The following is a 14,082-nucleotide window of genomic DNA, read 5'->3' as shown; positions in this document are numbered from 1 at the left end:
TATTTGGCAGCCCCACTGCACTGTAGAGGAGCCCCCAGCCACTTGCTGAATTAATTAAATCTTGCACATACAATCCAGCGAAACTGACATATTATATACAAATAAATCTCCCAGGAAAACTATGAAATATGTTTTAAAAAAACATGCACAGACACACTCAGTATAGTTTAGCACACTTAATAAAACATTGTAGTGTAGCAACTAGAACAATACTCATGAGTGGTACCAGGGTACTTTAAGAATAAATTAATGATGTGTGGGGATTAGAAGAGAAGCAGACAATACACAGAAATCATCTTATTTTTCCATATGTTTCAGCAACAGATTATGATCAGATCACCATAATGCTGACCCATCTTAAGGTGGTCCCAACAGGCAACCAAGCCAGGCCCACAGCATCTTTAACAATGCCAGAGAACTTTGACGCAACAGAGAACAAAACCACAATGGATTTGACATGGAGGAACTGAAAATATCTTTTATCTCATAAAGTTAATGAAATAATCCTTCTATTCAGAGAGTTCCAGAGAGAGAAGACAATGTAATATTTTATCTGGGAGCCTTCTCAATCACTCTATTGTTGTCCCACAAAAGCCATTTTGTTATTAAAAGGAAAACATTTTGCTGTCTTTCAGGTCTAGATCTATGACCAATATATATTATATATACATACAGTGAGGGAAAAAAGTATTTGATCCCCTGCTGATTTTGTACGTTTGCCCACTGACAAAGAAATGATCAGTCTATAATTTTAATGGTAGGTGTATTTTAACAGTGAGAGACAGAACATCAACAAAAACATCCAGAAAAACGCATTTCAAAAAAGTTATACATTGATTTGCATGTTAATGAGGGAAATAAGTATTTGATCCCCTATCAATCAGCAAGATTTCTGGCTCCCAGTTGTCTTTTATACAGGTAACGAGCTGAGATTAGGAGCACTCTCTTAAAGGGAGTGCTCCTAATCTCAGCTCGTTACCTGTATAAAAGACACCTGTCCACAGAAGCAATCCATCAATCAGATTCCAAACTCTCCACCATGGCCAAGACCAAAGAGCTGTCCAAGGATGTCAGGGACAAGATTGTAGACCTACACAAGGCTGGAATGGGCTACAAGACCATCGCCAAGCAGCTTGGTGAGAAGGTGACAACAGTTGGTGTGATTATTCGCAAATGGCAGAAACACAAAATAACTGTCAGTCTCCCTCGGTCTGGGGCTCCATGCAAGATCTCACCTCGTGGAGTTTCAATGATCATGAGAACGGTGAGGAATCAGCCCAGAACTACACGGGAGGATCTTGTTAATGATCTCAAGGCAGCTGGGACCATAGTCACCAAGAAAACTATTGGTAACACACTACGCCGTGAAGGACTGAAATCCTGCAGCGCCCGCAAGGTCCCCCTGCTCAAGAAAGCACATGTTCATTGGCAAACTTCAGACGGGCCTGTACATCTGAATGATTCAGAGGAGAACTGGGTGACAGTGTTGTGGTCAGATGAGACCAAAATCAAGCTCTTTGGCATCAACTCAACTCGCCGTGTTTGGAGGAGGAGGAATGACCCCAAGAACACCATCCCCACCGTCAAACATGGAGGTGGAAACATTATGCTTTGGGGGTGTTTTTCTGCTAAGGGGACAGGACAACTGCACCGCATCAAAGGGACGATGGACGGGGCCATGTACCGTCAAATCTTGGGTGAGAACCTCCTTCCCTCAGCCAGGGCATTGAAAATGGGTCCTGGATGGGTATTCCAGCATGACAATGACCCAAAACACACAGCCAAGGAAACAAATGAGTGGATCAAGAAGAAGCACATTAAGGTCCTGGAGTGGCCTAGCCAGTCTCCAGACCTTAATCCCATAGAAAATCTTTGGAGGGAGCTGAAGGTTCGAGTTGCCAAACGTCAGCCTCGAAACCTTAATGACTTGGAGAGGATCTGCAAAGAGGAGTGGGACAAAATCCCTCCTGAGATGTGTGCAAACCTGGTGGCCAACTACAAGAAACGTCTGACCTCTGTGATTGCCAACAAGGGTTTTGCCACCAAGTACTAAGTCGAAGGGATCAAATACTTATTTCCCTCATTAACATGCAAATCAATGTATAACTTTTTTGAAATGCATTTTTCTGGATTTTTTTGTTGTTATTCTGTCTCTCACTGTTAAAATACACCTACCATTAAAATTATAGACTGATCATTTCTTTGTCAGTGGGCAAACACACAAAATCAGCAGGGGATCAAATACTTTTTTCCCCTCACTGTACATACATACATACATACACACCTATATTAAAAAGGAAAGGCTTTTTTTGATGAAGGTTCCACAAAAGGGGATTACAAAGCATTTAAACACAAAATGGGGGATAAACACAGGAAAACTAGGATTGTGTGTATGGAACAGAAGAACATGCTATATGTTTGTTAACCTTCTGGGTTAATAAGAATGGCTACACTTAATTTATCATTGCCCAAGCAGAATTTAGATCTAAATGCAATTCAGCACTACCCTATCTAATTTGATGTCTGATAACTGTGATTTATGTCTTCTAATTATTCAATACTTATCATGTGTGTTCTACATCACTTCAAACTAAATAGCCTCCATTTTTTATTTAAGCCCAACACTGAGCGGATGACAGATTCAGTGGGACAGAAATATTTCTAGTCCTGTAGCTCTTATTGCTAATTTTCACGATTACTTGTCCATATAAATTGATCTATACTAGCCACACCTTTGGAATTATTCATGATTTTCGAATAGCGCTTAGGTAATATTTATTCCATGAATGAAACAAAGAGTGCAACTGAAGAAGCTGTACTCTACTTTAATGGATCTTAAAAGCAATTGCAGATTCACGTGTGGCACAATTTGAAAAGAATAGACAATCAAAAAAAACTTAAAATAAACATACTGGTGTGTAAATACATTTTCAGTTTAACCCTGGTATGCTTGAAACCATGTAGAAAGGAATAAAAAGTCAGACACTTTCCTGGCAGGCCCCGAGTTGGCTAAAGGGGATTTGATAATGTCAGTAGCAGCTTCTGAGCTGCAGTTTTGAAGTTCACTTCACTGCAGATATGACGTTGCCCTTCATACACTGACATTCTGGAGAAGGTTTATTTTCCATAAATCAATATGGTGAACCAGAGGAGAAATTATTGCAATATACAAAGTCTTCCGTTTACACTGGCAAATTAAAAGCACAACAAGGCAGGGCAATACATGCCATCCTCAGTGTAGTCCAGAATCAAAGGAGACAAACATTGAATGGTGGAGTAATAGGAGATTTGTGTACGATGACGCAGGAGAGGTTTTGAGGGTTTTGGCAGGAGCGGATGTGGAGCTTTTTGTTCCTCAATAGCTAATCACTCTGTATTTTGCACTTCCAACTTACACTTCTACAAGACTCCTCTCTTCGCCCACTAAAGGATTTGCTAATTCTCCCTGAAAGGAAGACGTGAAGTATTGGGTCATAGCCATTCTATGGGGTTCCAGCTTTGTTATTAGTACAATACCATCACAGTTGTGTTTCTAAAGCACGGCACAGTGAAGTATTAATGTTCACATTACACTACAGTGATGACGGGGCACTGTTTGCGTCACTGTTCAATTCGATCTGCCTTTCCAGCACACGCTCAGAAATTCCCCCCAACAGCTGCAGGTTTACGGAACTGTTTAATGTCACCGTGTCAAAGCAGACAGCTCTGCCTAAACAGCCTTTGACAAAACATTAGAGAGAAAAAGAAGGAAAAAAACAGCGCCTGTGGTATCTTAAACTCCTTTAAATGTAGCAAAATCATTTAACCTCAGGCCAACTCTTTATACAATTAACCAAGAAACAAAAAAATAAATAAATGAGGAAATGCCAAAAATAATGAAATATTGAATGACATTGTTTATTTTTAGATGCACATATTACTGAAAAACTGCTGTTATTCTGTACATAGGTAAATAAATAACCTTTTAGAAGAACTAGTTTCCCAAAATGATCAGCAAATTTAAATCCTGTTCACATGCAGACTCAAAAAACAACAAATTATGGAAGCCGCACCTTTTTCATTGCTAACAAAACCAATACACTGCACTTTCAACATAGAAACAAATTGGTATTGGTATTGCACCACAAATAAGTGATTTCAAGATTTGATGGTTTATATTGTGACTGTAATATCCAACAATAGACCGGTGCAGTGCCCATTAAGCCTTGACAACTCTTTATGTTACCCATATTGTCTAAATGACGTCTATTCCCGTCATCTGGCTTTTACCCCTGGGTCTGCTTACGCACAACAGAACAGATCATGAGACGTACATCGACAGTTTATGAAAGATCACCAAATGTTCTAAACACGGCAGATGTTGAACCCGACCTTGAGTTCATGAACTCCTTATTTGCAGCATTCCTGACCAACATGAAGAACAGCTCATGAAACACTTAATGGACTTTGATTAATATGATGTGATTATATTTTCCTGAGAGAAAACGATATAGATGATAAAAATGTGTAGCAGATAAGGCATAAGATAATGAACTGAATAACACCTTTGCATTTTTGTATTAATGCACCGCTTCCAATGATGTGTTTAGTTTCCTTCACTGTAAAATTTGAGGACAGGAAATAAAGATCAGCAATTTTTTTCATGCATTCTAATTGAGGAATGATAAGGGTAATTTCATCATCTTGGCTTTCTTAAAATAAATTCTTCTGACTATAATCTTGAAAGGCAGTAACTTAATTTCTCGTTTCTTGTGCATAAAAGAGCTTTAACCAGATGTCCTACATGAGATTGCTTGGACTGAATACTGTGTCTCACCTTGCATAATGCATGACCAGAAAACATTGATTGATTCGTTACTTAATTTCACTCACAGAGGCTTGGTCTCCGAGTGCCGAAACAGAACCCTGTTACTTTAAGAGCCGCAGCGTCCAGTTTGGAGTGCTTACCTTCCTCTGTGATCTCCCCACGGAGGGCAGCTGGGCAGTGTCAGGCCAGCCTGGGCCGGGCCCTGCCTTCTCACACTGGCACAGTGGCAGCTTTTAAAAACAATCGCCCACCACACATTGCAAAGTATTTCCACAACGAATGAATAGACAGATTTATAAAATTGTGGGATTGTGTTTTTTACATATATTTTTATATATATATATATATATATATATACACACACACACACACACACACACACATATATATATACAGTTTATTTATTTATAGGTAAAATCTTATTCTGCTATCAATCAAAACAAGTTTTCTAATTTTATTTTTTACAACTGGCATGAAACTACTACTCTGAAAAAGAGGCCCATAAAACTAACCATTGACAGAATCGTGATGGAACGAACATATCCTTTTTTGGTCTCAAGTTGTAGCATGTTAAAGGAATTTTCTCTGGGAATGAGAAGTTACTTTGGCCCGTGCAACAATGCATGTTTGCAGTATGGAGGTTTTTAATAGTGTAATGAGAGGATGATAGGCCATATGCAGCTTTTTATTGACAAACAGTGCAGCCCATAGAGAGAGCAATCTAAAACCCCATAATGCAGTTCATGTCAAGGGTGATGAATGAAACCAACTAGTAACTATGACCTTAACACTATCAAGAACTGCCACTGGAAACTACAGACTAACGGTGACAAAGCACTGTAACAGTGTCTGCAGCACTAACTGGGCTCTAACTGAGAGTGTGTGTGATTAGCAACATAGACAGAATCTCTGGATCTCTGTGATGGTTGTGATATGTGCTTCCCAACACACTCGTACTCTCGCTGAAAAGCAACTCCTCGACCGTCTCCAATCAGAGCATGAAAACACAAAGCAGCAGGCATTATTACCTGCTAGGTGACCTCACAGGAGCAGCTTGGCTTAATAACTACAGTGAACCTCACTGACATAGACAATCCATAAAGAATTTATAACATTCGTCCACTGACATTTTAACTCAGTAGCCTTTGGGGATTAAAGGCTGTCAAATGATTTTAACATTGAAGGAAGAGTCAATAGCCATGCCGTTTTATTATTTCTCTCTCTTGTTGATGTCGTTTCTTTATTTGAAGTCATTTTCCCTTATTCTACACACACACAAAAGATAAATAATCTGAATTTGCCTCCCACACCAAGGACACGTAGTGATGACAAGCCACTGCCAACCACACACAGAGATGGAAAAAAGGACAGCAACTATCCAAAGATGGTTCTATTGCACAGCTGTATGAAAATCTTTCACAAATACTGTGGTATTGATTTTCATTGCTGTCTTTTGTTTTGTTCATTCTGCCCTGCAGCTGTACCATCAAGAATCCAAATCTCATCAGGTCTTGGAAGCTAAACAAGATTCAGGGCTGTAAGTTGAGAGAAAGCACGCTGGGACTTCCTGGGAAGGAGTCCAGTGTTATCAATCACCGCCGTTAGGAATTCTGTCCTTCAGATGAGACCACAAACAACAACAAAGTTTCCACACAGACCAAATTATCTGCTCCCAGCTATGCCTAACTCTTCCAAGACAATTGTTTCTCTTTTTTTTTTTTTTTTTTTTTTTTTTAAAAACAACACTAATTGACTCATTCGTGGCTCCACTTCAATCCGTGCTAATTACAGTAGTTAGTTAATCCTTTTCAGGACTACTATGGTTACGGGAAAATGTAGAAAATGAGTGCACACATACCAACAAATTATTATGGAAATTAAGCTTCATAAACAAGATCATGCATACTAAAATTAAAAAAAAAAAAAAGAAAGGTAGTAAAATCTGCCAAACGGTAGCAAAGCTGTTCTGAGACATGCCCGTTTAGGCTCTTTTAAACAAGTCAGATATGTCTTGTTGAACAGGACTTTCTAGCAATTGACAGAGGAATCTGTCATTTTGCGAGTGGGAAATGCTGTAGTGAGCTCTAGGTGGTAATTAGAGGGTTTCTCAGGGTGTGAGGGCAGGCTGGCTGGTTACATGGAGCCAGTGAGCCAGAAACAGACAACTCCCACAATCCCTTTCACTGGCACTCTTATCCTGCTCAGCTGTAGGGTTTGACCATGGAGTGCCACAGTGGCTCTGAAGGGCTGAGGCCCAGACTGTGCTCAGTGCAGTTACTTAAAACAGGCAAAGAAAAAAGGTTGGCTGATTGCTAACCAACACAAATATACCTCACCTTTCTCCGTTTGATATACCTCTCTAAACTCTCTGCCAAACTAGATGAAAAGTAATTTGGATTTTCTGTAAAACATGTTCTCTTCAGTTCTGGTTCTCTCTCAGTTAGAAAGTCACACATCTTCTCTTGCAGCCTATTGTCTAACCAGCTCTGTGCACTTACCCTGCACAGACACCCTTTCAAAAGCTTGACGCAGACACAGAAAATAAGACACCAATTTCCACTACTATTCATTTGTAGAAAGACTATAATACCTGTGTAGCTCAAAAACAGACATTACCTAACTGGATACTTTCCTCGTTGAGCATTACAGCTCATTCTACTTATAGCTCCAATTTTCCACCTTAGAGCTGAACTGTTACCAGGCAGCTATTTCAGTTTATTACAGCAGAGCCTTTTGTCAGCACACCTTCATATTATCTGTGTATTTACACACATGGCTGTGTAAAGCACAGAATATTATTTTTCCAGTGGCAGCCTCATTTCATTCTTTTACCTACACGGCAACAAGAGAAGACACAGTTTTATATCAGTCATTTACAGGGACACAAATATATCGATTACATGTTATAAAAATGCCCCAAAGCAAATTACTGGTGGGATTTAGAGAAGCTGTTCTCCTTCACCTGAACACAGCACCATGATGGACTGCAACACAGAACGTGATGAGTGAAGAAATTACTTTTTCAAATAGGAGCAAAAAACAGATGTCTCTTACTGGTACTTTTCCCCTCTAGCTGTTTAATGGCCAGACTGCAATGGGTATTAGACATGCTACATTTTGCATGTGGACGTGCTGGTTTTAATGGTAGGGTTGGCTCCCCTTAACGAATGATGTGTTCATGGGGCTGAGTCTCTGCCCAGCAGTCCCTTGGCTGTCCAGTTAATGCACATGCTTGGAGTGACTTATCACAGTCACAAGAGCCATAGCAGTAAGATTGATAATAAAGGGTGTATTTGGGTCAATCATTCAAAATGTCAACAGAACCATGCAGGCAAGACCTCTTTTCATATATGAAGCATAGTGGGGAAAAAAATACCTCATCTACTCTCGTTGCATTATGTAAATCGTATTCCTCCAATCATTGGGGGCTGTAATGTGCTTTAACATGAGTCATGGTGCTACAGTTTGCACTTTGAATTTGTAATGATAGCAATAGTCATCTTCCTCGTATTAAAAAAGACACACATCTCCTGATAAATGTTGCATGAGTAAAAAAAACTCTTTTTAAATACCACAGTGGGGGGCCACATTCTGTGTTCAGAATTGTGCACACCCCCCTCTCACCCCCACATAATGTTTACAGGAATGAGAACAATAATGGATATTTACTTCAAGAGAATAGAAGCAGAATATCTAATTTGTGTGAATCATGCATACCAATTTGTTAGATTCATTCATTTCAAAGTGACGGGAGGAATGTTTTCCTGCTCACGTCTCTGTATGTCACTCTAGACATGCTCGTGCAATAACAGTCAAATTATTTTCGTACTGTAAATCTAAATTGTAGTCAGTGTTTGCTTATCACTTTCAAACCAGGTTAGTGCTGTAAGGTGCTAAATCTTCTTTTCAAAGGGCACAAAATAATCAGTTATAGTACTACTGAATCATTCATGAAACACCAATAATCCTTTGCCTAAGGATTTCAATTGTAGAGAGAAAACAATTCAACACTAAAGCACTATATATAGTGAAAGATAAGTAAACATTTTCACAAATCAACCTGTAATAATAAATTAAATATTATTTGTCAAACTATGTCAAACCCAGACTTCAAAAATATATACTTATACATGCCATGGTAACGTGGTTTTTGTATGCATTTTATTATTTATACCCTAACCAATTTGGATCAGTTATTTTAGCATATAATATCTATTTGCAGTCCAGTTGAATAGCAGTTTAACTTTATAATAAGAAATAATAATAAATCAAATCCTGCTAGTTTTTTGGACTCTGTAGTTTTTGCATGGATTTTGGAATTTGCCAAACAGATTTGTCAGCCATGTTTATTATCCGTGTAGAATTAATGTTTATAGAAAAGTAGATAAATCAGACAGTCTTTCATTATGTGCAAAAACATACTCATTTATCTGCTAAAACAAAGGCAGGTATTTCATTTTAATGAATGACCCTAGAAAGGCACAGCAGGAGCGATTATTTCAGTTTCTTTATCTTGGAAGCGAAACCTATAATAACAAATATAAACAGAATTATGTCTTAAGGAAGATATAAATGCAAGAGTATTTTAAAATGGTCTTGACAGTGCTTATGTTAATACCTCTCATTACCAACAAAACAGGTCATTGCACATATGAATTTTCCGAGGACAGACATTCAACAGATTTTTCCCCTTTTCTATATCCGACTGCAAAGCAAAGAGACTCGGCACCAGAAATCTGCTGGAACAAAATCTGTGCACAGTTTCCAGATCATAATAAAAACAAGAAATACAAGATCTCTGCGTTTATCTTTGCTTGTTAAGAAGTGCTAAGAGTGTTGTGACATTGTAGCAATTAAGATATTATTACAAACCCAAGAAACTCCAACTTTAATATAATTAGAACAGAGCATTGAACAGTCCTCATAATTAGGATTTTAAGGGGTTTTTCTCCCCCAGCATCGTCTGCAAGATATGCAGTCGGCATAACAGATGCGCCTTGTCAATAGGACGAGTCCCCCTTCAAATGACATGTCAAGCGTTTGTGTAAATGAAAGATAACACTTCCAGGAATGAAATCATGATCACCTGTAATTGGGTGAGCGGCATGTCTACTTAGCAAAGGGATAAAACGACAGGACTCCTTGCTGACAGCATACAGGGGACCAGAACCGAGACTGCACATATGCATTGTCATTATCAAAGCGGGGGGTGGGCTGCAGTATAGATTTAAGACTCAGTCCCATGTGAACGAGTTCGTATCAAGTTCCTGGGGCAATAATACACTGTAAAGGCTTAATGAATGCAAGCCACTCAAGCCTACACACATTGGTCCAACAGTTCAAAAATAAAGAATAAATACCCTCCTCAAATGCATTTAAAACAAATGTAAAATGCATAACAAAGCTTAATCTACGTTGAAGGACAATCGCTTACCAGATCCTCTTACCAGTTCTATTGTCATATATTAGTATACATGTATCATATGTATAATAATAATAACAATGTACACGAATTATTATAAATAGTGTAATGTGCTACATTGGCATCGTGGATGCGTCTTTTGCAGAACCGTTCAGTGCGTTAAATAAAAGGGAGGAAAGAAAGTTAAAGAAAAAAAGGAAAGAGCTAAACGCCGCAAGCCAGGCTGTTGTTTTTTATTAAAGCAGATCCGCTTAAGTTTACAAGCTCATTCATTATTGTAGGTGCGCTGCACAAATCTGTTACTATCGAGGAACAAGAAAAAACGACATCATCATCATCACGGGAGCATTTTCCCTTTATCGCATCATTTCCAGGATGGATCATTCAAACACCACTCAGTCTTAACACACGGATACAGCTGCGACGTGCGAGTATATGCATGTGCGGGTCTATATTTACAGTAAATACACACGCATACATGGTGCGTCTAAGTGCACACACGGACAGAAGGACATGCCACATACACACACGGGGAGACAGCACTGGAATAGGCTCGTGTCCGCGCCGCGCACAGTTCCGCAGTTCTGCGCGGATCTGCACCGCTCCTCCAATGGGACCGGCGCAGTCCTGCAGATCTGTGCACAACTGCGGGCAGCTGCGCTTCCAGGAGGCGCCCACACTTCTCGGCGACTGTCCGTTTACCTGGCTGACGTCAGCGGGCGGACGAAGGCGACCCTCACAGGCTCCGCCGCAACCCCAGCGCGACGCTCCGGGTGTGACCTTCAGGCGCGGTCCGGCTGCTGCGGGGGAACAGGATGCGAGGCGCTCAGTAATCCCACGTAAACCTCGGCAGCGGTGTGTGCGGAGAGCGGAGGCAGAGCCGTGCCTGTGACCGACAGCAGGCTCCAGCCCAGCTCGGTCGCTCGGAGCTGTGTTCACAGCGGCTCTCACGCCGAGCTCCCCTTCAGCCAGACGCGTCCGCACCGGCCCCCTCTACCGTAACACGCCGTGTAGGCGGCGCACCTGCGATTTATTCATGCTTTTTCGCTTCTGCTCTAGACACTCATTCATCCCTACTCATGCATTTCCCCTTCGTTCTGGAGAGATAAAATGACGATGATATACACTTATTGCATCAAACACGCGTTTCGTTAAACAACGCGTGTGTCAGTATTTCAGGATGCACGCTCGTTTATAGGAGAAAACACCGTAACTGTTGCATGAGCAATCTCTTACAGCAGGGCAAGACAAATACCCATGCCATTGCGTCGCTGGCATGCAAAACAATACCTTTTATATAATAGGCCTGCTACTCATACATTCACAATACGGCGTGCAACAACACGTTTCTGTGCAATCCACATAAATCCGGAAAACAGAATTGAGAAACTTAATATCCTGCATATGTTCATAGTTGTAATACTGTACACAAATACTCCTCCTTCTACTATTACAGTCGTCATCATCATCAAGAAAAGCAACCAGGCAAAGGACAGGGAATTGATTCCTACCCGAAAGCTCTACAGACGATATTTCCACGCTGGGTGATTAAAGTCTTCATTGCAGAAGAGGGAAGGGAAATTGCACATCACATCCAGACCTCTCCTCGGTGTTGTTCAAATGGTACCTCATAGTCTAAGGTTTACGGTAGTGACCGTTTTGGGAAGCCCAGCGATTGAACTCCTCCCTCACAATGTAATTATCTCCGGCAGGAAGGTTTGTGATAAAGACCTGCAGATAGTCGCATAATCCCTTTAAACGCACCCTGTGAGGCTCCTGCTTCCTTAAAGGCTGCTAACAGGCTAGTTGGTTCTTGTCAAATGGGCACAATCCCAACACAGGGCTATAAAACGGCTGAGGATCGGCTACCCCGGTGTTGCTGATAAACAATTACACGCTTAATACATAACCAAACACACACATGCACAGGAGAATAAGGTGTTAAACAGGAAATCAAACACTTTCCTCAACGCAGCATACATGGTCTGCCTGTAATGCTCCCTATGTGTCAGTATCCAGGCTTTATGAATCGTCACACTGTACAGTAGTCAATTTTACCTGCCTGGATTATAAGGCTGTGATGTATTCAGTGCAGCTGTGCCCACTCGGGATTACACAGTTGGCTTGCAGCAGGCACAGATCAGCTGTGTCTGTGTCCAGGGCTAATCTGGAGGGGAGGTCAGGTTTCTCTTGAGGTTGCGTTTGACAGATTATACAGGGTGCTGGAGCACATAGGGAAGGTGGGCGGCTCCTCTGTAACACTGGATCTACAGTTGAAAACAAAAGATAATCGCTTTCTGTCTGCACGGAAGAGCTCACTTCAATATTTAATGCACAGCCTACTAGGACAATTTACATATGGAGGAAAATGTTCCATAAATGCAGACTTGCAGACGGAGATTCAACATCTCAAGTCACTGGTTTGTTTAAAAGTCATTCTGTGAGTGAGCTCTAAAACGACACAAATGCAGGCCTTTTATTTAGGCTCTTCATTGTCTCAGCATAGCACCTGTACTAACAAAAGGCTTGGTTTAGCCAAGATGGCAATACGTGTGGCAAAAAGATGCTGTCTCCAAGTTATAAAGGTGTCTGTGATTATTTCTTCCTCCTAGTTGTTAATATTAAATTCCACGGCTTTGGCCTTTCCCGAAACAAGACAGCTCTGGCCACCTATTCATCCAGGTTGCTGCTTTCTGCAAATGGCCTCTGTTCTGCCAGTTCTGGCCCAGATATTAATACCTGAAGGAAAATAAAAGGTACAAAGTTTCATGTCTATTAGAATGCAATAGGAAAGGAAGCTCTCTTTAATAATGTATCTACTCCCTGAGAGCAGCCCCGTGGAGCAGAAGACAGACTGACTGACAGAGCACCGACAAGCCCTGCTCTGGGCCTGGCTCCCCCGCTGCGCGCTGTCGCAGCTGACAGAGAAGGAGCAGCGTGCAGGCCTCCTGGGGGGAGCGGGGTAGAAGCTCGGCGGAGGTGGAATATTGGTGACATGGCACAATTTTCATCTTTGTTCCCTCTGCTGGAAAATAGCACACAGCGGAGCACTGATCCGGCTCCCACCTGCAGCATGGTGAATGATGAAGTGCTCGGCAGTGTGGGGATGACAACGGTGTGCCGCACCAATCTCCCATTAAAGAAACCTGTGACCAGAAAATACGGCCTGCGTATTTGTGGATGTGAGATGGCGTGTTTGGCGTTTTCCTCCAGGTACAGGAGAATATTAGAATGCCATCCTACACTGAGCAGCCTGCACAACTTAATTAGTGCAAGTTGCAACTAGTGAAAACAAATTAGTGCAAACTGGGGAATGAGACCACAAGAGCCTGGCTGTGCGGGAGCAGCTCGTCACAGTTCCAGTGTGGAGTCTCGAGGCAGCAGGGCCTCTGGGTAGCGGAAGCTACACAGGAGCATTCTGGAGCCAGAGCAGATAAGCTCCTGCGATAATAGTGACAGATGGGGCTGGTGTGGGACTGGAAACAGACACCAGTGATCTGAGCGACAGGGCAGAACTCAACACACACACACGCAGCCCTCACACTGAGCATACTCAGACTGCCGCGGGACATTCCTGAGTTTGTGTGACTCCACGTGCCCCCACAAAGCATTGTAATGAAACCTTTTAAGATTCCGATGGTATTTATACCCCAAAATCAGACTGTTTTTGATCTAGTTTTAGTTGTTGTTCACTGTGTGTTGACATTCGGGGATGTGCTACAATTTCCAGCCCTCATCCAAGTTGTGTCTTCAGCAGTACTTGATACTGACACACCTGATGTTTTCTCTCAATCATTACAAATATAAAAAGGATGGTGGCCCAAGTATTGTTTTAAATGAGACAAATAAATAT

At 41.4% G+C, this 14,082-nt stretch overlaps 1 protein-coding gene across 1 annotated transcript in view; it reads right to left on the bottom strand.

Annotated features, from left to right (window-relative positions):
- dok4 (docking protein 4) overlaps positions 1 to 11,845 on the bottom strand; it is a 47,675-nt gene extending 35,830 nt beyond the window's left edge. Inside the window, exons 1-2 of the mRNA XM_066713670.1 lie at positions 11,741 to 11,845; positions 10,932 to 11,029 (exon numbers count right to left, since the gene is read on the bottom strand). The gene's annotated coding sequence lies outside the window, so the exon portion shown is untranslated. The remainder of the gene's footprint in view (positions 1 to 10,931; positions 11,030 to 11,740) is intronic.
- Positions 11,846 to 14,082: the final 2,237 nt, after the last annotated feature.

Source organism: Amia ocellicauda, chromosome 9 (assembly GCF_036373705.1).
Source record: "Amia ocellicauda isolate fAmiCal2 chromosome 9, fAmiCal2.hap1, whole genome shotgun sequence".
Taxonomy (NCBI): Eukaryota; Metazoa; Chordata; class Actinopteri; order Amiiformes; family Amiidae; genus Amia; species Amia ocellicauda.
This window is presented reverse-complemented; position numbering and strand designations above follow the sequence as displayed.